The following is a 23703-nucleotide window of genomic DNA, read 5'->3' as shown; positions in this document are numbered from 1 at the left end:
TACCTTACTTATCGGAGAGGCAGAAATTGGCCATTGCTCAATAAGACCCTAGAAACTTGTGGATGAACTCTGGTTGAGAAAGCCTAGACTAAAATCTTCTGAAAACCCTGTAAATTCGAGCTGCAAAGAATAATAGGATAAGTATATTAAAGTAAAACTTCCCTTAAAAGGGGAAGTTCCGCTTTAATACCTCCTTTTTTCTCCCCACCTCTATTTTTAGCAGGTACCTACTCCCACATCCACTCCAACTGCCTAAGCCAGTGGTCTCCAAACTGCAGCCCTTTGCTTGCCTTTATCAGGCCCTTGGAACACGATTTCTCCCACTAATATGAGGAACTATTCCTCCCACTTGCACCAATGATCAGGAACTTTTCCTCCACTGACATCAATGATGAGGCACTATTCCTACACTGACCCCAAAGATGAGACATTATTCTTCTCACTGACACTATCGATTGGCACACTATTCTTTCCACCAATACCATTTTCTACTCCCACGGGCCACAGTCCAGCCCCCCAACAGGTTTAAAGGGCAGTAAACTGGCCCTTTGTTTAGAAAGTTTGGAGACCCCTGGCCTAGGCGATCGGAGCATAAGTTCTTCCCCCCGTCTGCAACCTTCTGGGACACATCACAGGTCCCAAGAGGCTGCAGATCCATTCAAAAAGCACCTCGCAATTCATGCATGCACAATGGTATGCTGGCTGTGAAGTCACAAGGAGCCACAGCTGGCTTCACATAGTAAGCATGTCGGTCATGCCATGGACCTGAAGAGAGGCGAAAAACTGGCCTAGGTGAAGACAGCGCTGGATCCCTGGACAGCCAAGTGTGCTTATTTAAGTCAGCAACTACAGGATTTGTAACTGCTGACTTTTAATTTCTGAAGATCCTCTTTAAAGAGCATAAACAATTTACCAAATAATTTTACATGCTACCTAAAGTTGCTTTTTTAGGAGAATTTTGGTGCTACAAATAGTTTCACCGTGTCTCCTTCACACTCAGGCAATGTTTCTCAGGATTAAAAAGCCAGCACAAGGGGAACTGAATCGTACAGCATTACACAAGCATGTAATTTGTACTTTTTAACTTCTGAAAGAACACACAGGCAGGAGGCAAGCAATAGACTCCCAGACTGAAGGACAGCCTTCACCATAGCATGAATATTGGTATTATTCTGTGGTCACAAATGAGGTTATGTAAAGCTTCTAGCATCACTGGCATTACCATAACAGACGTGACCCAGTGGGAGATCCGGAGAAAAGGACAGTTGTGTTTCGATGATGGGAAGCCATATTGGTTACAGAAATGTGGTTTGGTGCCCTATTGCCAAGTCCACAGTGGCTTTTAACCTATCTGAATGTTGGAGGTACAGCTATGCGTTAAAGAATGCAGAATTTGTATAGTATGCTTGTAATGTTTTCCACTATTTATAAGAGACAGTTATACTGGCCCAGAGCGTGAACAAACTGTACAGGCTGCTGAATAAAGAATATCCTATTTTTAAAACAGACGTTTGCTTTCCCCTATATAAACTGCAAAGCTAGCATTGTTTCTAATATAAATAGGCTTTATATTTGGCTTAATTCAATTCATTAGAGCTGTGCCTTTGATGTTGAGGTTCTGGTCCCCACATTGAAGATAAAAGCAGGATGTTTGTAGCGGATACCTAGTATTCTGCTTCTACATCAATAACTATTCGTAGAAGGGGTGTAAAGTGTGCATACCCCCTGAAAGAAGAAAGCGTTTCCTCATAAAATACCACTTAGCCACCCAAAAGCAGCAAAATATTTATTGGAATCATGTTGTACAGTAGATGAAAATCCATGCAGTACTAAAAAGGAAAAAGTGTGTGTGTGTAGGTAGAACTTTTTTTTTTTTTTTATTTTGAATATAGAAGGGATGGGATAAAACCTCTTGCTTTGGGGCATCTGCAGATGCAACAAAAAGTTATCTATTTATTTTTCCAAAGTGAGGGGAACTCCTTTCTTAGACAGTTGTCTCCATTGGAAGAGTTACGCTCACATCTTGTTCTGCTGTTGTCTGTAAACATGTTTGGATTTCCTATTGCTTTCTGATTTGGTGATGATGATCACCAGAACAAATAGAGGGGTGACCTCGACAGCAAGGACACAGACAGCAATAAACATCTTGTTACAAAGATTAATTAGAGCGCAAAACCAGAATCTTTTAATTTGGCATTAGTTCATAACATTTGTATCATGTGACATAACATAAAAGGCCCCTTGCACATGAGCCTGTCACTTCTTCAGGCTGATGAGATTGGATCCTATGGAGCGGTGGGTGTAAATGGACATGTGTCAGTTTACACCCGCCAACATCCAATCCTATCTGATCTACTAAAAACAAACAGATGGGGATCAGTTCACCTTCCATCTAGTACAGTCATGTCTAAAGTCCGGCCCACGGGCCAATTGCGGCCCGCATTGCGGTTACGAAGGGCCCGCCTGGTAATTTGGACATGTATACCTTTTGTGGCCCCCAACGAATGCCTGAGCACCGGGGCCACAAAATATATATATGCTCGCTGCCATGGAGGGGACAGGGAGGGGGCAGGTTGAGTGCTGTACATACAGTAGAATTTCCTGTTTGCACAGTGGCCTCTGTAATAGGAAGTCGCGTCTCCTGAGCTTCCATTGGACGACTGTTCTGTCCATCAAAGGAGGCGGGACTTTGTATTAAAAAGGCAGCCGAGAAAACAAATTCTCCTGTATGTAATCTGTTGGTGCTCATTCCGCCCCCTCCCTGTCCCCTCCGAGGCTGCAGATGGGCATGGGCTGTTTAAAAAAACGACCAAACTCCCAAAAACAGCCATTTATGAGCTTTAGTGTGCATGGAGCCTTATAGACAGATAAAAAGATCATTGGTGTCAAGCATCTGGCTCTACCAAGTGGCACTGACCCCCGATGTAGGCATCATCAAACTAAAGGTCAATTTAAGGAACTTCTATTATTATACAATATTTATATAGCGCAAAAGTTTGAGTAGCGCTTTACAACATGAGGGCAGACAGTTCCGTTACAATACAATTCAATACAGGAGGAATCAGAGGGCCCTGCTCATTAGAGCTTACATTCTATGAACCTCTGAAGGAACCCTGGGGTTCCATGGAACTCTGATGGGGAATGGTTGTTTGACCTTGCTTATACTTGCGATTGAGGGCGGTAAAACCCTATGTTTTTACTGCCCCCATTTTACTGCCTCTGAGGCAGCCGGGGGGGGGGGGGTGTACACATGCCATGGCCGTGATGCAGCCACAACAGGAAATATACCCATTGTCATGCTCAATGGAAGTCCAAACGCAGCCTTAAGAGAGATGAACTGATGGAAAAATAGAAGTTTCATTATTAGGTGGAAGCGGGATAGACTTCTCTAGAGAGATGTATTTACAGGAATTGCCTAAAGGTGGATTTGCCTTTTGTAAATAACCCCCTCTGTGTATTTGTAGACCTATGAAAAGGGAGTTGCAATAGTCAAGGCGAGAGATAACAAGGGAGTGAAGGAGTAGCTTGTTGGTTTTATTGGTTAAGAAAGGCCATATTTTGAAATGTTAGGGAGGTGAAGTCTACAAGTTTTGGACAGTGATTGCATTTAAGGCTAAAATGACAGGTCAGAGTTTAGGATTACACCTAGCATCCTGGCATGAGGGGAGAGACTAATAGTTGTATTACTGATCTTGTTGGAAAAGTCAGCAGAGGGCAAGGGCAGGAAGGAATATTTTGAGATCTGTTTTAGAAAGATTTTCTTTGCATAAAGTTGTTTAACCACTTCAATACTGTGATGTTTTAGCACCAAGTATAGGCAGACAGCAAGAGTTTGAACATCACTTGCACCCCCTTCCTGCCCAAGTCAATTTTAAGCTTTCAGCGCTGTCGCTGTTTAAATGAATTGCGTGGTCATGCTACACTGTACCCAAACAGAATTTTTATCATTTTGTTCCCACAAATAGAGCTTTCATTTGGTGGTATTTGATCACCTCTGTGGTTTTTATTTTTTGCTAAACAAATAAAAGACCGATTAAAAAAAAAAAAAAGTTTTTTCTATTGTTTCTGTTATAAAATTTTGTAAATAAGTATGTTTTCTCCTTTACTGATGTGCACTTATAAGGCGGGACTTATGGGCACTGATAAGGTGGCACAAATGAAGTGGCACTGATAGGCGGCACTGATATGCAGCATTGATAGGCGACACTGATGAGCACTGAAAGGCTGCACTGATGGGTACTTATGGGTGGCACTGATCGGCAGCACTGCTGGGCACTTACACATGGCACTGATAGGCATCACTGGTGGCACTGGCATGCATTGTGGATGAGCACTGATTGGTAGCTGCCTGGGCATTGATTGGCAGTAGCCTGTGCACTGATTGGCATATCCCTGGTGATCTAGGGTGTCATACCTGGTGGTCCAGTGTGGGTGGACATCCCTGGTGGTCCTGGCAGCATCCTGGTGGTCCTGGGTGCGCATCCGAGGGGGGGATGCGCTGATAAACAATCAGCACAGACCCCCCCTGTCAGGAGAGCAGATGATCGGCTCTCCTCTACTCACGTCTGTCAGACATGAGTGAGGAAAAGCCGGTCAACGGCTCTTCCTGTTTACATCATGATTAGCCGTGATTGTACATGGCTGATCAAGTGGTAAAGAGCCTCCGTCAGAGGCTTTTTGTCGAGGGCGGGCGAGAGGTGGTTAACTATGGTTGTTATGTTCATATTCCTTTTGGATTTCTCTGTAATACCTGACCATTCTTTAGCCCCTGCATGATTTCTTACACTGTGTCATAAAACCAATACATACTTTGAAAAAGAAAGATGTAGTTTGAGGAGGTGGTGTGGCATCCATACTGATATGTCAGTTAGTAACGCAAGCAGAGACTGAAGGGATGAGGGGAGGAGTAGAGAGATAGATCATCTAAATTATATTTTATATACTATGTTCTACTATACTTCTGGAGGTTTGCGATAATAATATACTCTAACACACGGAGACCGCTATATATGTTATGTAGGGTGAAAAACAAGCAGTTTGTACTCTTGGCTAAGAATTAATCATTTTAGACTGTAAATGTTTACACATAGTGATCTATTTCTGAAAGCAGCAATCATCCACACTCATTCTGTAGCCTGAAGCAGCCACGGTACTATCAATTCCATACAACACATCCCCGTATTCCAGCTGTGCAAACTAAACATTACCATCGCCCGTGACCTCCCCTGAGGTATAATACCAGGGAGTCCTGTGTTGCAGACCCCATGGCTACAGGTCAGAGTTCACATATTTGACCAATTTTTCTTACTGATGTTTGGTTTATTGCATGGAAACATGGAATTTAACAGTGGTTGGGCACAACTCATCATATCTGTTGTATCATTCCAGCCTACTTTCCATAAACATATCACTGTGTCCTATGTTCTCATTATAGGCTCATCTGTACAATAATTTGTGACTTCTATAAGTCATCCTCAAACTATATAAATAACTTATTAAAATATGTTTTCCAAGTGATACAGTTCTGTTCCCTGCAGTATTTATAGAAAGTAGTGGTAGCTTTTTCCTGACCCTTTCAAACTTTTTAAAGTGGTAGTAAACCCTTACATATACCCAGTGAAGGGACTATCCTCAGGTGATACACAGAGATGAAACAAACCACCGGTCAGGGTTCATCTGGAAAAGGCCCTTGTCCCCATCAACATAGGGACAAGCTGCCTTGGGGAGGAGGGGTGCCCCCCCCCATGTTGAGGGCATGTGGCCTGGTGTGGTTCAGGGGGTCACTTACTCATCCCCTCCCCCTTTTATGACCTGCCGGGTTGCGTGCTCGGATAAGGGTTTGGTATGGATTGGGGGGGGGGGGGGGACTTCACTGTAATGTCACTAACCTTTCACTATGCCCACCAATCAATGCAGGACAATGCTTGGTACACTGACTTTAGCTCATACAAATACGGCCCTACCATAGTTATGTTTGCCCCAGAGGCCAAAGGTTTCCAGTCCTCCCCTACTCCAGACATTGCTATACAGCTGACTTGAATTAACATTTACAGTGTATGTTGTTTCTCTACTGTATATTAAAAGTGTCCTTCCTTTTCCACAGCCTGCTCCTAAACGTGTACGGGGTGAAAGAATAATATGACATCGGCTCTAACTCCCTGCCTTCTGTGACTTTCCGTCTGACCGCTGCCTACACCGTGCCCAGGACTTGTCAATGTCTCTTCCCAGCCACATCCACAGAACAAGGTGTGTGTGTTTTTCTTTAAGGGAGGGACACTTTCCAATTAGTAGAGGCTGTCTTTTAAAGAAGACCTTGTTGGATACACTGACACTAAATGGAACAGCCAGACAGGAGCCGGCTTCAAATCTCTCACTGCAAGCTGTGAAAATTGGCAAAAGGGTCCGTTTTCCAACGTCTGCCTGAAGTGTCTTTATGACATCTGTGGCTGTCTTAACCTCTGCTGAACCAAGTCCTCAGCAAACAGAGGGTTAAACATAGAGCGTCTCAGAGCCTTGAGATATGCTCTATAGTTTCTTCTAGTTGACTCACATCATCAGATTTTCCCCGTTCAAATGCTTTACATTAAAACTGGCTGGTTTACAAGTCATTCACTCTTAAAGCGGATGTGCCATGGGAACAAAATATTAAAAGTCAGCAGCTACAAATACTGCAGCTGCTGACTTTTAATATTAGGACACTTACCTGTCCTGGAGTCCAGCGCCGATCGCAGCAGAGCACGAGCGATCGCTCGTCACTCTGCTGCTCCCCCCGCCATCCACGCTCAGGGAACCAGGAAGTGAAGCGCTGCGGCTTCACTGCCCGGTTCCCTACGGCGCATGCGCGAGTCGCGCTGCGCCCGCCGATTGGCTCACACGCTGTGTGCTGGGAGCCGAGTGTTCCCAGCACACAACGGGCGACAGACGGGATGTGACGGAATGCCCGTCTTTCGCCCGTATCGTGTGGCCGGAAGTGGGTGCAAATACCTGTCTTTAGACAGGTGTCTGCACCCCCCTCCCCCCTGAAAGGTGTCAAATGTGACACCGGAGGGGGGGAGGGTTCCGATCAGCGGGACTCCACTTTAGGGTGGAGGACCGCTTTAAGTGAAAGACTCATAAACCAGCCAGTTTTAATGTAATGTGGAAACAATGCACATGATAAACCATTATACAGAAGCATCTCAGTGCTTGCTGTTTTTCAGATATATAAGGCTGCTCATATTTAGTTTTAGATTGGGTTGAACGACCAAAAAAACAAAACAAAAACAAAAAAAAACAGATTGCCCTATTTACACAAGCGAGCTGGATGATGGAATCCACCCTGCTGTGCCATTGTATTGTGATAGCAGGACTTTCCTGTTAGATTTTCTCCAGTGGGAACAGCCATAGGTCAAATTTTGATCCCAAGTACAACGATAATAATATATCTATACACACCCATATATAGATAGATAGATAGATAGATAGATAGATAGATAGATAGATAGATAGATAGATAGATAGATAGATATAGATAGATATACACACACATATAGAAAAAAGAAAAAGAAACTGCGCTAAGAAAAATTAGCAAACTTATGAAACCACAAGAATGAGTTGCAGCAAGCCATCTGTAAAACAGCATACAGAGAACAAAAAATAGAAAAAATATGGTCGCGCTAAACCTATAAATATTACAAATATGTGTGTAACATTGTGAATTTACAAACAATAAAAAGTGAACATACATGTGAATAATTCAAAAAAGCTTGTATACCAGCTATTTAAAATTGAAAAATATAGTGAAACAAAAATTCGAAAAATCAAAGTTCATAAGTATTCAAAGTATTTAATACTTATAAACTTTGATTTTTGTTTCACTATGGCCCCTTTCACACCAAGGCGTTTTTCAGGCGGTTTAGCGCTAAAAATAGCGCTTAAATACCACCTCAAATACTCCTGCCCTGCAGTCTTCAGTGTGAAAGCCCGAAGGCTTTCACACTGAAGCGGTGCGCTAGCAGGACCGCTCCAAAAGTCCTGCTAGCTGCATCATTGGAGCGGTGTGTTAACCGCTCCTCCACCGCTCCGTTCCCATTGAAAACAATGGGACACCGTGGTAATACTGCCGGCAATGCAGAGGCGCATTGCCGGTGGTATTAACCCTTTGTCGGCCGCTAGTGGGGGTTAAAACCGCACCACTAGCGTCCGAATACCGCCGCAATTCTGCGGCAATTCTGACGGTATAGCGCCGCTATACCATCAGCTCACCTCCCGCCCCAGTGTGAAAGGGGCCTAAATGATTTATTTCTTTAAATCAATTTTCAATTTTAAATAGCTGGTATACATGCACACATATACACACTCACAGTGTATCGTCCATTTAGACGCATTCAACATTTTGATCGTGTTATTCACAGATTTCAGGTTATTTATTTCCAACAGCAGAGCAAAGGTAGATACTTAACTAAGGTGTGTAAGTTTACATAGCTGATATATAGTAAATACATACAAACTGTACAGCACATAAAATGATTGGATTTAGGCTACACTGGCTCCCTCTGCAGGAAGTCTTCAAACTTGGCAAGTAATGCCTAATTTATAACAAATTATTTTCTTCTGTGGTTAAAGTGAATAGACGTCACTAGCAGTCCTTTAAGAAACAATATCTTGTTGGCCATCGATGGAATAGTTGAGTTTATTAAAAATAAAGCTTATTTAACAAGCCAACACAAAATGCAATGATCTGCAATAACGGTTATATTATTATGGCCAGTCACAAGTTTTCATAGAGTAGAAATATTTGTTACGTCACCTGACCAAAAAAAGATTACCCAGCATGAAGCAGAAAAAAATAATTAATTTGTGGATTCTATTGGTTACTGATGTAACATTGCAGCAAATGTATCGATAATATAGATATATTATTATTGAACAAAGTTACTGACCAAAAGGTGTCCACCTCGGTGTATCCAGATTTTCTTTCTGTGCGCCAAGTTTATTTGTATGCTGACGTATACAGACATTTTTGATGTACCAAAGTTTCCATTCTGTGCCTACAATACACAAAGTCCATTAAGCACAGAAGACATGACATCAAGTTTAGGCAAACTGTCCTCAAGTAACACACAATCCAGGCTTATCTACAGAAAAACATTTTGCTTAGTACACCCCACATTCGTTCTCTTACATTTGTTTGGTAATTAATAACAATTGCACTAATATGGCTATAATCACGTCAAGTTTGGTAATTAGAGTAATCCTAAAACTGTGAGAGAATGCTCCAAGGACAGCAGTTGTGTGCCCCTGCTGTAGCCTCTGAGCAGTGGAGAACAGAGCGACCTGTCATTCCAGACCAGCTAGAGCGCCAATTGTTACCTAAAAACTAATTGAAATAATAACATATTAGCTCAATAAAATATTATCACTTTAACTGCACAAACTTTTTCTGACTTTCCCGACAAATATGTCACGGATAAGTCTATCCCAAGTTATTTATTTAGGCTCAGTTCACACTACTGCGATACCCTTTTGATTAGATTTTCAGTGTGATTATGTTATGTGACTTTGATGCAATTTTGGATGTGGTTAGCATATTCTAAGGAGCCAAATCACACTGAAATTGCAACAAAGTAGCACAGGAAACTTTTCCAAAATCGCAGCACACAGTCGCATTGATGTGAACAGGTATAATTGAAAATAATGCAATTTGCTTTGTCATGCGATTCTGTGAGACTCAAGTCACATCAAAAACCGCACCAGTGTGAACCAGCACTTAGGCCCCCGCACTACATAGTTGCTACATCTACATGGGATTTCACAGTAAACAGACTGTAAACTATGGGCCAGATTCACGTAGGGCAGCGTAACTATGTGCCCAAAGTTACGGCGGCGTAGTGTAACTGTGGCGGTGTAATTTAAAGTAGACTAGTGTGGGCGTGTTTTATCCTAATGAATCGTGACCCGACGTGAACGTATCCCAGTGCGCATGCTCAAATCTATGCCGCAAATAGTCAATGCTCCAGCCCCATTCACGGACGACTTACGCAAACGGCGTAAAATATGACGCTATTCGTACGTTTCTGACGTCCATACCTAACATGACTTACCCCTGCTTTTTGAGGGGTAACTTTACGGCGGCGTATGTCTTACATAAACGACTTATCTTGCTACGCCGGGCGCACGTAGGTTCGTGAATCGGCGTATCTAGCTAATTTACATATTCGACGCAGAAATCTACGGAAGCGCCACCTAGCGGCCAGCGTAAATATGCAACTAAAATACGACGGCGTAAGAGACTTATGCCGCGCGTATCTTAGCCGAATTTATGCGTAACTGATTCTAAGAATCACCCGCATAGATACGACGGCTCTCATTCGGACTTACGACGGCGTACATGGCGATACGCCGTCGTAAGTCCTTTGAGAATCTGGGCCTGTGTGTCTTTGTTCAACCTATGTAACTTAGTAACGAATATAAGTAAGGTGACTAAACAAATTAATATATTTATAACACTAAAAAAGTAAGTTCTGTGCATTTTCTCAGGACAAGGTTTTGAAGGATCCACTCTGTTGGGTCTAAGCTGATACAAAAGATTTAACCACTTCCCTACCGGCCCATAGTAAAATGACGTCCACAAAGAACCTCTGCCGTTCTGAGTGGACGTCATATGACGTCCTGGGCTTTGTGGGGGGATATCTGAATGATGCCTGCAGCTAGAGGCATCATTCAGATATCCCTCTAAACTGCCGGCGATTCTGCACAACGTAAGAACGATCATAGCGGCGGTTCCGCCGCTAGATCATTCTTACAGGCGGCGGGAGGGGACATCCCCCCCCTCCCGCCGCCATCCGGTGCTTCTCCGGGCTCTCCCGTGCCATCGGGGGCCCAGAAAACGAATCGTCCAGCGCGCGCAGGAAGCATAGAGATGACTGGTGACCAGATGGTCACCAGTCATCTCTATGACCGTCGGAGGACCCGGGCGCGATGTGATGACGTCACGCCCGGGTCCCCGTAAGTAAACAAAGCCGCGATTGCGGCTGCTAAGCAACAGCAAGCAAGAGATCGGTGAATTTTTTTTCACCGATTTCATGCTTTCCAGCCTGGAGGAGAGATGTGGGGTCTTATTGACCCCGCATCTCTCCATAAAGAGTACCTGTCACACACATTCCTATTACAAGGGATGTTTACATTCCTTGTAATAGGAATAAAAGTGATAAAAAAAAAAAAAAATTAAAAAAAAAAGTGTAAAAAAAGAAATAAATATATAAAAAAAAAAAAAGAAATAAAATGTATTTTTTTAACGCCCTTGTCCCCGGTAGCTTGCGCGCAGAAGCGAACGCACACGCAAGTCCCGCCGACATATGTAAACGCCGTTTAAACCACACATGTGAGGTATCGCCGCGTGCGTTAGAGTGCCAGTAACAATTCTAGCACTAGATCTCCTCTGTAAATCTAAACTGGTAACCTGTAAAAAATTTCAAATCGTTGCCTATGGAGATTTTTAAGTACCGAAGTTTGGCGCCATTCCATGAGTGTGCGCAATTTTAAAGCGTGACATGTTAGGTATCTATTTACTCGGTGTAACATCATCTTTCCTATTTTACAAAAAAATTGGGCTAACTTTACTGTTTTTTTATTTTTTTAATTCATGAAACAATTTTTTTCCAAAAAAAAGGCGTTTGAAAAATTATTGCGCAAATACCGTGCAAGATAAAAGGTTTCAATGACCGTCGTTTTATTCCCTAGGGTGTCTGCTAAAAAAACATATATAATGTTTGGGGGTTCTGCGTAATTTTCTAGCAAAAAAATTATGATTTGTACATGTAGGAGAGAAGTGCCAGAATAGGCCTGGTATGGATGGGTGTATAACTGCCCGGTATGGAAGAGGTTAAAATACTTCTGTGTTTATCAGCCCCTTCATGACCTGGCTAAAAAGAATAGGTGAAAGTTAGGCCTCATGTACACTGCTGCTGGTAAACTCTCCTCCATTTTATCGGTACATATACACAAGGTCGTTTACAGTAGTTTCTAGGCAGATGAGTTTAGAGGCTTTTTTTGGAGTTCAGAAGCTGAGTGTAAAGGCATTTCAAGCGCTAATTGTGAGTTACCATTTCGGTTACAGGCATTTTTTTTTCTTTTAGAAACGCTTCAAAACGCAAATGCTGTTAAATGCAGCAAAACGGACGTTTTAAATGTGGATTTTTATCTGTCAAGTTAAATCATTCAGGAGAGGTTGTAAGAACATCCTGTGTACATGAAGCCTTAAAGTGACTATTCTTATTATTTATTTATTTTTAAGTAACAAACGTGTCATTCTTACACCTGCTCTATGCAATGGTTCTCCTCCTCTTATGGGATCCCCTGCTGGAGCTCTGGGCTCCTCCACTTCTAATGTGTGCTACCATAGGAAACTGCTTTCTATGGTGGTACACATTGTGGATTGATCCTGAACTGGGCTGTGTGTCTATAGACGGCTCAGCCCCGCTCATGTTTTCTCATCACTGGATTTGATTGACAGCAGCAAGAGCCAATGTCAAAAACTCAAGAACTGTTGTCACTGAGTCCAGTGAGGATGGAGAGAAAGAGCAGCGTTGGGTCTAGATGGGGCTCAGGTATTTGGCGGGTTTGAGGGAAGCTGTCAATAGAAGTTTTTTTTACCATAATTGCAGAGAACGCATTAAAGTAAAAAACCTTCAGACTTTACAACCACTTTAAACAAGAATGAAGAAAATAAACAGTCATAAAAATGAGCCATATAAGAGGTGAAGTTTGGGAAAAGTAATGGGAGTGAGGAAAGGTTAAAATGGCCTTAACAATATCTGATAATGACCTCAGCTTTCTAAATCATTATCTGATAGTTTTATGACCATTCTCACCTCTGTGACTCTTCCACCCTTGTGTATCACAGCTGCTTAAAAACAATGACCAGCAGCTGAGATTCCTCCATCAGTGGTAAATGGTTTGTCTCAACCCTCTAACAGCCACCTTTGCAGGTCAGCTCGGTTGGTTAAAGGAAGTTTAAAAATAAGACACGAAAGACTTGTTTAAATTTTCAGCTGTCATTGCATCCCCTCCAAAAATGGATCTGTGGTGGATCATTTTTCATAGAGCATTTGACAGTCGGCTGGGAGGTGATGCGTCACCTCCTCACTGTGTTCTTTTAAGCCTTAAAAGCCCTCAACACCACTTCAATGGGTCATATTTGGCAGCGGTAGAATCACAGTCACCCACTATCAATAAGGGGGCTACAAGTGTACCCAGGAGGAAGGTTATAAACCAAAGTTACAAAATAAATAATGCACACTTAAGAGTACATTGCACATATGCAAATGCAGTTAGTTTATCTGTAATTGACACATATAATAAAACACATAGTATACAAGTCTTGAAAAAGTAAAATGTTGTCATATTACAACCAAAACCATAAATGTATTTTATTGGGATTTTATGTGACAGACCAACACAAAGTGGCACATAGTTGTGAAGTGAAAGGAAAATGATAAACGTTTTTTAATACTTTACTTTGTAGAACTACCTTCCTCTGCAATTACATTCCCAAAGTCTTTTTGGGGATGTCTCTACCAGCTTTGTACATCTAGAGAGGGACATTTCTGCCCATTCTTCTTTGCAAAATATCTCAAGCTCTATCAGATTGGATGGAGAGTGTCACGCTAAGAACAGCAATTTTCAAGTCTTGCCACAGATTCTCAATTGGATTTAGGTCTGGACTGTGACTGGGCCATGCTAACACATGAATATGCTTTGATCTAAACCATTCCATTGTAAATATGGCTGTATGTTTAGGGTCGCTGTTCTGCTGGAAGGTGAACCTCTACATCTACATCTCAAGTCTTTTTCAGACTCTCATGCCCTGTATACACGTCCGAGAAACTCAACGGGCAAAACACATCGTTTTGCTCGTCGAGTTCCTTGTGAAGCCGCCGAGGATCTCGGCGAGCCAAGTTTCCTCATTGACTGACGAGGAAATAGAGAACATGTTCTCTATTTGGCTCGACGAGTTCCTCGTCGGTTTCCTCGGCCAAAAGTGTACACGCGACCGGGTTTCTCGGCAGAATACGGCTCCGATCGAGTTTCTGGCTGAATTCTGCCGAGAAACTCAGTCGTGTGTACGGGGCCTAACAGGTTTTCTTCTAAGATTGCCCTATATTTGGTTCCATCTATCCATCAACTCTGACCAGCTTCCCTGTCCCTGCTGAAGAAAATAATCCCCACAACATGATGCTGCCACCACCATGTTTCACGGTGGGGATGGTGTGTTCAGAGTGATGTGCAGTGTTAGTTTTTCGCCACACATAGTGTTTTGCTTTTAGGCCAAAAAGTAATATTTGGACTCATCTGACCAGAGCACCTTCGTCCACATGCTTGCTGTGTCCCTCACGTGGCTTCTCGCAAACTGCGAACGTGACTTCTTATTGCTTTCTTCTTGCAACTCTTCCATAAAAGCCAAATTTGTGGAGAGCACGACTAATAGCTATCCTGTGGACAGATTCTCCCACCTGAGCTGTGGATCTCTGAAGCTCCCCCAGTTACCATGGGTCTCTTGGCAGCTTCTCTGATGAATGCTCTCCTTTCAGTTTAGGTGGACGGCCATGTATTGGTAGGTTTGCAGTTGTGCCATACTCTATGAATTTTCAGATGATGGATTGAACGGTGCTCCAGGAGATGTTCAAAGCTTGGAATAATTTTTTTATAACCTAACCCTGCTGTAAAGTTCTCCACAACTTTATCCCTGACCTGTCTGGTGTGTTCCTTGGCCTTTGTGATGCTGTTTGTTCAATAAGAATCTCTAACAAACCACTGAGGGCTTCACAGAACAGCTGTATTTATACTGAGATTCAATTACACACAGGTGGACTGTATTTACTAAGTAGGTGACTTCTGTAAGATATTAGTTAGGGGTATCAGAGTAAAGGGGGCTGAATACAAATGTACGCCACACTTTTCAGATATTTATTTGTAAAAAAACATAAATAAAAACCATTTATCATTTTTCTTTCACTTCACAATTATATGCCACTATAAGGCACTGTATTTACATAACTTGTCTTACTCACAGCCTTGGGTAAAACTTGTAGCCAACAATGTACCAAGAAACCATAGGAAGGTTCCAAACAAAAATGAAAAAGATAAAAAAGACTTCCATCTCTTTTCGCCTTTTTTTTGTTAGGTTTGCTGATGGGATATCTTTGTGTGAACTGTTAATATTTTTTTTCATATTGACTTCCATAGACAGCGAAAGACTGGACAATTGTAAATGGATGAAAAGTACATAAAACTGCTTGATTTATTCTTCAAGCTTGACACATACATCCAGTTTACAGCCTGACCAAGGATTTACCTGGAGTCTTTCAATGAATGTTTAAAATTGTCATCAGCAGCTAAATCTGTGAAATTTCTTTCTTTGCTCAGAGCTGCTCCAATGCTTGACTGAATTTGTGATTTATTATATCTTTATATCTAACACCCCCACATTCTTTCTCTCGTCCGCCTCTCAATCAGTCCACAGTGCACAGTTCTGTTTGGATTTTCAATCTATATTGATCTAAATGGTTCATTCCGGTGTGCGTTACGTCTGATCTTCCTCAGAGGGTCATTTCCATGCTTAATGAGTGGACTTGTCAGTACCAAACCTCACGCAGCATTTAATCTGTTTAACAAAAACAAATTTTGGCTTTATGGCTGCTATCAATTCGATGATTACTGGGAAATGGAGTGTCACTAATCCTGGATTTATTATTTATTGGTAAGAAAAAACTGTAGCAGTAGAGAACAAACTGTGTTTTAGGAAACACAGAGTTTCCCTCTCTATTCTCAATGTTAAAATGAAAAGCATAAAGAAAAAAAAAAAAGATACACAGCTTTCATTACTAACAGATTACTAACAGATCCTGAATACTGTAAAGTAAACTTGACACTTTCAGGATGAAGGCAGTCGTGCTGAGTGTCAGATTAATATTCAGCACAGGAATACAACAGGAGATTGTTATATCTGTCTACACATAACTAACCCACAGTATAAAGGCAGATGTCTGACCAGTTTCTACAAATGTACAGTGCTTTGAAAAAGTATTCATACCCCTCGAAATTGTCCACATTTTGTCATATTACAATCAAAAATATAAATGTATTTTATTGGGATTTTATGTAATAGACCAACACAAAGTGGCACAAAATTGTGAAGTAGAAGGAAAATGATAAATGGTTTTCAATTTTTTTTTACAAATAACTATGTGAAAAGTGTGGCGTACATTTGTATTCAGCCCCCAATACTTTGTAGAAACACCTTTCGTTGCAATTACAGCTGCAAGTCTTTTTGGGGATGTCTCTACCCAGCTTTGCCCATCTAGAGAGGGACATTTTTGCTCATTCTTCTTTGCAAAATAACTCTAATTCAGTCAGATTGTATGGAGAGCGTCTGTGAACAGCAAGTCTTGCCACAGATTCTCAATTGGATTTAGTTCTGGACTGTGAAAGGGCCATTCTAACACATGAATATGCTTTGATCTAAAACACTCCATTTTAGCTCTAGCTTTATGTTTAGGGTTGTTGTCCTGCTGGAAGGTGAACAGGATACTTTCTCATACAGGTACATGGTACAACAGACACATATTAGAAATATGAAATGTTGGGGTAACAAACGCCTTAAATTCCTACCGTGTTTCCCTGAAAATAAGCCTGGGTCTTATATTAATTTTGGCAACAAAAGACACAGTAGGGATTATTTTCGGGTTAGGTCTTATCATGTAATGTGCTGTCTTCTCTCCCCCTCTCTCTCCCTGCCTGTCAGGAATCCCCAGTGTGAACCAAGTTGAAGTGGTTGTAAAATCTTATAATCTATTACAGTATTATATAATGTACAATGTGTGTGTTTCTGTAATATAATTGTGCCAAATACCTTCGTTACAGCTTCCGTGACCCGCCGGAGCTCTCTTCCCCGCTCTGTGCACTGCAGAGGGAGGGCCAAGATCCCACGCTGAAAGCTGGGAGAAGAGCAGCGGGGGGTCAGCTGAGCACCGAGCGACGCTGTAACGAAGGTATTTGGCACAGTTATATTACAGAAACAAACACACACATTGTACATTATATACTACTGTATTAGTGGATTATAGGATTTTACAACCACTTTAAACTAGGGCTTATTTTCGGAGTAGGGCTTATATTGCAGCTCTTTTGGAAAATTACAGTAGGTCTTATTTTTAGGGTAGGTCTTATTTTTTCTGGGAAACACAGTAACTCCAGGTTTTGTGTTACATTTTAATAGTTTGCTTGGGCCAAGCTGATGTTACATACAGTTTATATAGCGCTGACAGCAGCTGCATTTTTCTAGTATTGGAAATAGTTGGTTTTGGCAAGCTTGGCCCTAACAAAATATTTAACATAACTTGAAACCTGGAGTTAGTGTGAGGGTTATCAATAAAACCTATCATTTAAAATTCTAGTGGAACTAAACCCTCCTGTCCTTCAGGCTCAGTTCACACTTGTGTGATGCAGGAAATCCTGCAAATCCAGTGCGGGTTTCCCGCAGCGCAATGAATCGCCGGCGGTTCACACTGCCCTCTGCGAACTACTGCTGGTGTCAATACAAAGTTAATGACACCCCCAGATTGGTTCGCAAATTGCAGTGCGAACTGTGAACTTGGAGAGGAATCGGATCGCATGAGTGTGAACACCCATGCACTCCAATTCCAGTGCGGACCAAAAAAAAGGTCCTGCACCATTTTGGTCCGAATGCAATGCAAATTCAGCCATACAATCTGTATGGCTGAATACGCATTGTGCAGACATTGCATGTGATTGCATGTGATCTGCACAGCAGTGCGATGCGAATCACATGCAACATCTATCATCGGTACAGTGTGAACTGAGCCTCACAGCCAAGTAAGTAGTGGTCTTAGACTCTGTTTAATCCCGAGGCACAGGTCCAGAGAGGAGATGGGTACAACCAGCATGCTGGATTTCTAGTATGTAATTATTGCCAGCGGCAAAAAATATTGTGTTCTTCTGGCAGGGACGGGTCCCCACATCCCCCTGCCAGGAGAACACAATAGCTCCGCAAGGAGGGATGTTGATGGGGAAATCGATGGATTTTCTTTCCTAAAATTGCCTGCCTAAAGCTGGCCATAGACAGAGCGATTTTCTTTTATGCAACCAAAATAGCTTGATTCCCCCATCAACACTGACTATGATTCTCTCCTGTGGAGTCATTGTGTTTTCCCAGCGGGGGCGGAGGAAGTAACCCTGGCCAAAAGAACACAGTGATTATTGCTAGTGACAGGCGCTAGCAATAATCACATGTAAAATCTGGCAGGTTGGTTGCACCCAAGTTGATAGATCGATACATTCAGCCTACCCATGCATGGTTCGAGTCTCGGCCAGATACTGCTGAACTGGCCAAGATTCGACCCATCTATGGCTGGCTAGCTAGGACTTCACATTAAAGTAAGCCCTAAAAGTACACAACACCAAAATCATCCAGTTCAAAATCTAAAAACAATACTGAAAGACACTGATCCGTGCACTAGATCATCTTCATTTTTCTACTATAATAATTTACAGAAACTTTGATATGCTGGTATGAATTTATTTAAACATCTTTCAGTATAACACAATACTGGAATTGTCATGATCGGAGAAAGATCATTTTACTGGCCAGGAAAGCTAGTCTGTCATGTCACCCACTCACTAACTCTGTTCATAAACAAGTGCATGAAAGGAATGTAAATCATATAAGTGTGTCAATAACAATTTTTAATGTTCTAAATACTGTAAACTGACTACTATCAGCACTGTTAAAAAAGAACAATCTAGGTACATAATGTAGATCTAAGAAAACCTTCACCTCAGTCACCAGTTTCAATTTAAAAAAAAAAAACAGCACAAATCTAGGATTTTCCCTAAGCCACATGAGATTGCGTGAGACGAAGGAGAACCCAAAAAGTACTGCTGGTAGAGAATATAGTCTGATGTCTATGTTATTTTTACAGTAAATCTAATTTCTTAGAGCATACTGCGTTGAACAATGGGGTGATTTATCAGTGGGCTATTTAAATAGAAGGTGCATGCCACCTTAATAAGCTCCACTTGTGTAAATACCTTAAACAGGAGCTCTCTCGTTAACCCAATCCCTACCAAAGGAAGTCATGATCGGAGGAAGATCATTATAATGGTCATGGAAACTAGCCTTTCATCAGTTTTCCGTGAGGACAACCAGGGCTCCAGTAAGGTATAAATAGGAAAGTCCTTGTGGAATGTTTCTACAGAAGAATACGCCTTATTGTACCTTTAAGAATTTGGTGTGCAGTATAAGCTCTCTCTTAGGATAAAATCAATCTGAAAGTCTGAATGGTTTTGATGCCTTAGTCACAATTTGCAAAGGTTTATTAAATTTGTAATGAATTGAATAGGAATCATGTACAGCTATTCTGACCCATAGGGTTTCGTTGGACCTGTAAACTACTCTCATGCTACTAAGAAAATTCATAATCTCTATGTTTGGAACACAATGAACTCAATGTGCTATTAAAGAACTAACTGCCAACAAATAGAATTGTTTAGAAACAGGAGAATAAAACTACCCATGTAGTGGATCCTAAATTTCCCATTCACTTGTACCAAAGCAAAAATAGCTATGTATTATTAAATTCTTCAATTAGTGCGAGTAACAGTGGGACAAGGTTTCTGCTGGTGTTAAAGTAACTTTTGTTACTACACCCCCCCCCCCCCCCCCCCACCTTCCAGAAAATGCTAACCACATAAAATATTTGAACACTGCATTGTATCAAGGTTGCCTATCCACTGAGAGAAGCACAGGCCAAGTGAATTTGGAAGCTTACCCTAGGGTCATGAAGCAGCAGCAGCTGATACTACTAGTGAAGCATAGAAAGCCAGACAACTCTGCAATGTGACAAACTGTGTGGGGACAAAGGTGTCATAGAGGATAACAGGATGCACTAGGAGTCCCTAGATTACACAGAATGCTCTGGAGTCACCGGTTGTACAGGGTCACAAGATGACACAGGATGCTCAGGGGTGCACAGAAGTCACGGGGCACACTGGAGCCACTAGATAGGAAGTGGTAATGCAGGAGGTCACTCAGTCAGAGAATGACACTAGCGAGCTAGAATAAACTGGTGTGCACAGGAGGTCACTTGGGGTCAAAATACAGCACAGGTACACTGAATTGTACTGGATGACCCTGGGGTGCACAGGAGGTCAATTGGGGTCACAATACAGCACAGGTACACTGAAGTGTACTGGATGACCCTGGGGTGCACAGGAAGCCACTCAGGGTCACAGAATGACATATGCACACTGTAGGATACTAGATAACACTGCTTGTACAGGTCACTTAATGTCAGAGGGGCAGGTAAGTACATCAGCATGGGTAAAGCATAGCAATAGGTGTCTCAAATACTGAGCTACGTGTTCACAATTTAGAGGCATGATAATCAGTAGAGCTGTCTTCTGAATGATCCACCACCAATCTAGAGACCACTTTCCTGTTTCGATTTTCCTGACTCGATGCCAGCACTCTATGTGCCAGTGGCCGATCAGCAGAAAGGAGACCTGGTGCTGGGTCCTGAAGAAGGTTAACGTTACATCTTGATTTTTAAAATCCTAGAAATCCTATTTTAGCTCAATCCCCAGCTTTCCTTTGAGGAAACTGAAGAAGAGTTTGAGCAGATGAGGGCTAATCTGAATTCTTGACAAGAAGAAAATGATTAAGTCCCGTACCAAGGACTTCAACTATGCTTCCTGCAAAAAGTAGCTTTTTCCGTATCAAAAAACAGCAGCATAAAAATCATTTGAGCATAATGGCAGGGTTTCAAGCCTAAACCAGCTCTTTTCAAGGCCATGAAAGCATATTTAAAGTTCTTGGTGCAGAACGCCTTTTTGAAATATGTTTTTGAGAGCCCTGCAGATGTCGATGAGTCAGGCCTCGTACACACGACCGAGTTTCTCGGCAAAAACCAGCAAGAAACTTGCTGGGAGATATTTTTTTGCAGAGGAAACCGGTCGTGTGTACATTTTCATCGAGGAAACTGTCGAGAAACTCGACGAGCCAAGAAGAGAGCATGTTCTCTATTTCCTTGACGCGAATGGAGAAAATTGGCTGGTCGAGTTCCTTGACAGCCTGACAAGGAACTCGGCGAGGAAAACGATGTGTTTCGCCCGTCGAGTTTCTCAGTCGTGTGTACGAGGCTTCAGATGACTACTGTACAAGGCACTTTATTGGGACTGATTGTGTGCACTCTAAACTATTACTTTGACATTTATTTGAAAATACAAAAGTATCTCTTGTTAATTCCAGGGTTCCTAGTAGATTTAATTCATGAGCCCTAATTTAGGCCTAGCATGCTCTCGCCAACAGAGCACACAGTACTGTGTATACTCTTACCAAAGTCATTAAGATTAATGCAGTAGATAATTTAGGAAGTATGTTTAAATGTATCTGTCTGCACTGTATCAGCAGAGATATCACTTTACTCAGTGATTTATCAGAAGCTGCAGTAATAGAGAAGACATTTAACTATTCCGGCACCATGACTCAGCCGACTCCTCCAAATACATATGTATATAGTGTTACAAGAGAGCTCCTACCGTCTATAATCTGGAACATTATCAATGCATTCTTTTTAATGCCCAACTACACATATTCATTAAGGTGAATGTAAAAGCCACCATTATATTTAATCAGTTACCTATGATAAATAGATCAGTATTGGTCTCTTTTTCATTTCTTTGGTTGTGACAAGTCACAGCAGGATTTTTGGGATAGTGTTAAAGGGGTTGTAAAGGTACATTGTTTTCCCCCTAAAAAGCTTCCTTTACCTTAGTGCAGTCCTCCTTCACTTACCTCATCCTTCCATTTTGCTTTCAAATGTCCTTATTTCTCCTAAGAAATCCTCACTTCCTGTTCTTCTGTCTGTAACTCCACACAGTAATGCAAGGCTTTCTCCCTGGTGTGGAGTGTCGTGCTCGCCCCCTCCCTTAAGGGGGGAGGGGGCGAGCAGGAGAGTAAGGACGCCCACTAACACACAGCTCCTTTCTCTATCTGCAACGTAGAGTGTCCTGACTCTCCTGCTCGCCCCCTCAAGGGAGGGAGCGAGCACGACACTCCACACCAGGGAGAAAGCCTTGCATTACTGTGTGGAGTTACAGACAGAAGAACAGGAAGTGAGGATTTCTCAGAAGAAATAAGGACATTTAAAAGCAAAATCGAAGGATGAGGCAAGTGAAGGAGGACTGCACTAAGGTAAAGGAAGCTATTTAGGGAAACATTTTTTACCTTTACAACCCCTTTAATAAAGGAAATGATTTACAAAAGCTAAAATACACCCTAGCTGAATTCAGCAGGCTCTTCACAATGCTTCTGGTCAAGAGGGCAAACTCTCATGTCCTCCATGCTGGTGAAGTTCAGTGAGCTCAGACATAGGGTAGTGTTGGAACAAGAGAACACTCTGGGGGTTATTTACTAAAGGCAAATCCACTTTGCACTACAAGTGCATTTTGAAGTGCACTGCAAGTACACTTGGAAGCACAGTTGTTGTAAATCTGAGGGGGACATGCAAGGGAAATAAAAAACACACAGCATTTTTGCATTGCACATGATTGGATGATAAAATCAGCAGAGCTTCACCGCAGATCTACAGCGATATACAGCAACTGCACTTCCATGTGCACTTGCAGTGTACTTGAAGTCCAGTGTAGATTTGCATTTAGTAAATCAACCCTATTAGCTTCATTCTCAAAAGCTCTGAAAGATGGATTTGAGTATGAGGATTAGAGCAATGACTCAGTAGAGTAAATATTCTGATTAAAAGTGCTCGGTGCTGATTTTTTTTTATTTTTAACCTTATCTTATCAAGAAAATTAAAAAATATATAAAAATTTCCAACAAACATTTAGAACACAGTAATTGGATCCCTTGTCATTACCAGCCAAAATTGTCTCAACATTTACATTTTTTACTGCTTTAAAAACTCTTAAAGCAGTAAAAAAGATTTTCCCCTTATCTTCCAATAAAACATAAACACACCCCAATTATTTATCTAGGCTGAACTCTTCAATGAGTGGACATTTGGATGAGTCCTCTGTGCTTTCTTCAAACCTGTAGAAGCCAGGCAAGCACAAGAAGATTCCTCAGATTTCTAAACTTTGACATTGGCTAAAGGAATTTCTATTCCACAAAGGGGCTGAGCTCATGCCAAGGTAGGATGTGAGCTGCTGAGCTGTCAGGTCTGTGGACCAGTAGATGATTGAAAACTTTCATAGGGACCTGCCAATAGCATTTAATATATTGAGTGCGTCAAGGGCTTGCTGTTAATTTTTCACTTGCATGAGAGCTGAAGAGAATAGTATCCAAGCTCTAAGTTCCTTAATAATAGCACCAAGGAGAGTAAAGGAAAATGTAGAAAATATATTTGAATATTTCATTTACACACAGCCTTCTGCCAATTAGAAGGTTTCTCCTCAGAACAACATTATGTAAAACATTTACAAAATCTACTTATCTGTATTGTAAGGATCTAGTACTACACAGCAGATAGGAATAGAAAACATTGACGAATCGATCCGATCCTTGGATACTTTTAATTTGCTTGTGTGCCCCCCCCCCCCTCCCCTAGTGAATGTGGGACCTACTATATGTTCCAGCTCTGAGAAGGAAGGATAAGATGTAGTTGATATATCTGTCTGCTGGTTCAA

The 23703-nt window shown here is 41.8% G+C and overlaps 1 protein-coding gene across 1 annotated transcript in view; it reads left to right on the top strand.

Moving 5' to 3' along the window:
* Positions 1-23703, top strand: part of ZNF469 (zinc finger protein 469) — a 123901-nt gene that overhangs the window by 74239 nt on the left and 25959 nt on the right. The window contains exon 2 of the mRNA XM_040329378.1: positions 6104-6246. The gene's annotated coding sequence lies outside the window, so the exon portion shown is untranslated. The remainder of the gene's footprint in view (positions 1-6103; positions 6247-23703) is intronic.

This window comes from Rana temporaria, chromosome 11, assembly GCF_905171775.1.
Source record: "Rana temporaria chromosome 11, aRanTem1.1, whole genome shotgun sequence".
Classification (NCBI taxonomy): domain Eukaryota; kingdom Metazoa; phylum Chordata; class Amphibia; order Anura; family Ranidae; genus Rana; species Rana temporaria.
The sequence above is the reverse complement of the archived record's forward strand: the minus strand, read 5'-3'. Positions and strand labels throughout refer to the sequence as shown.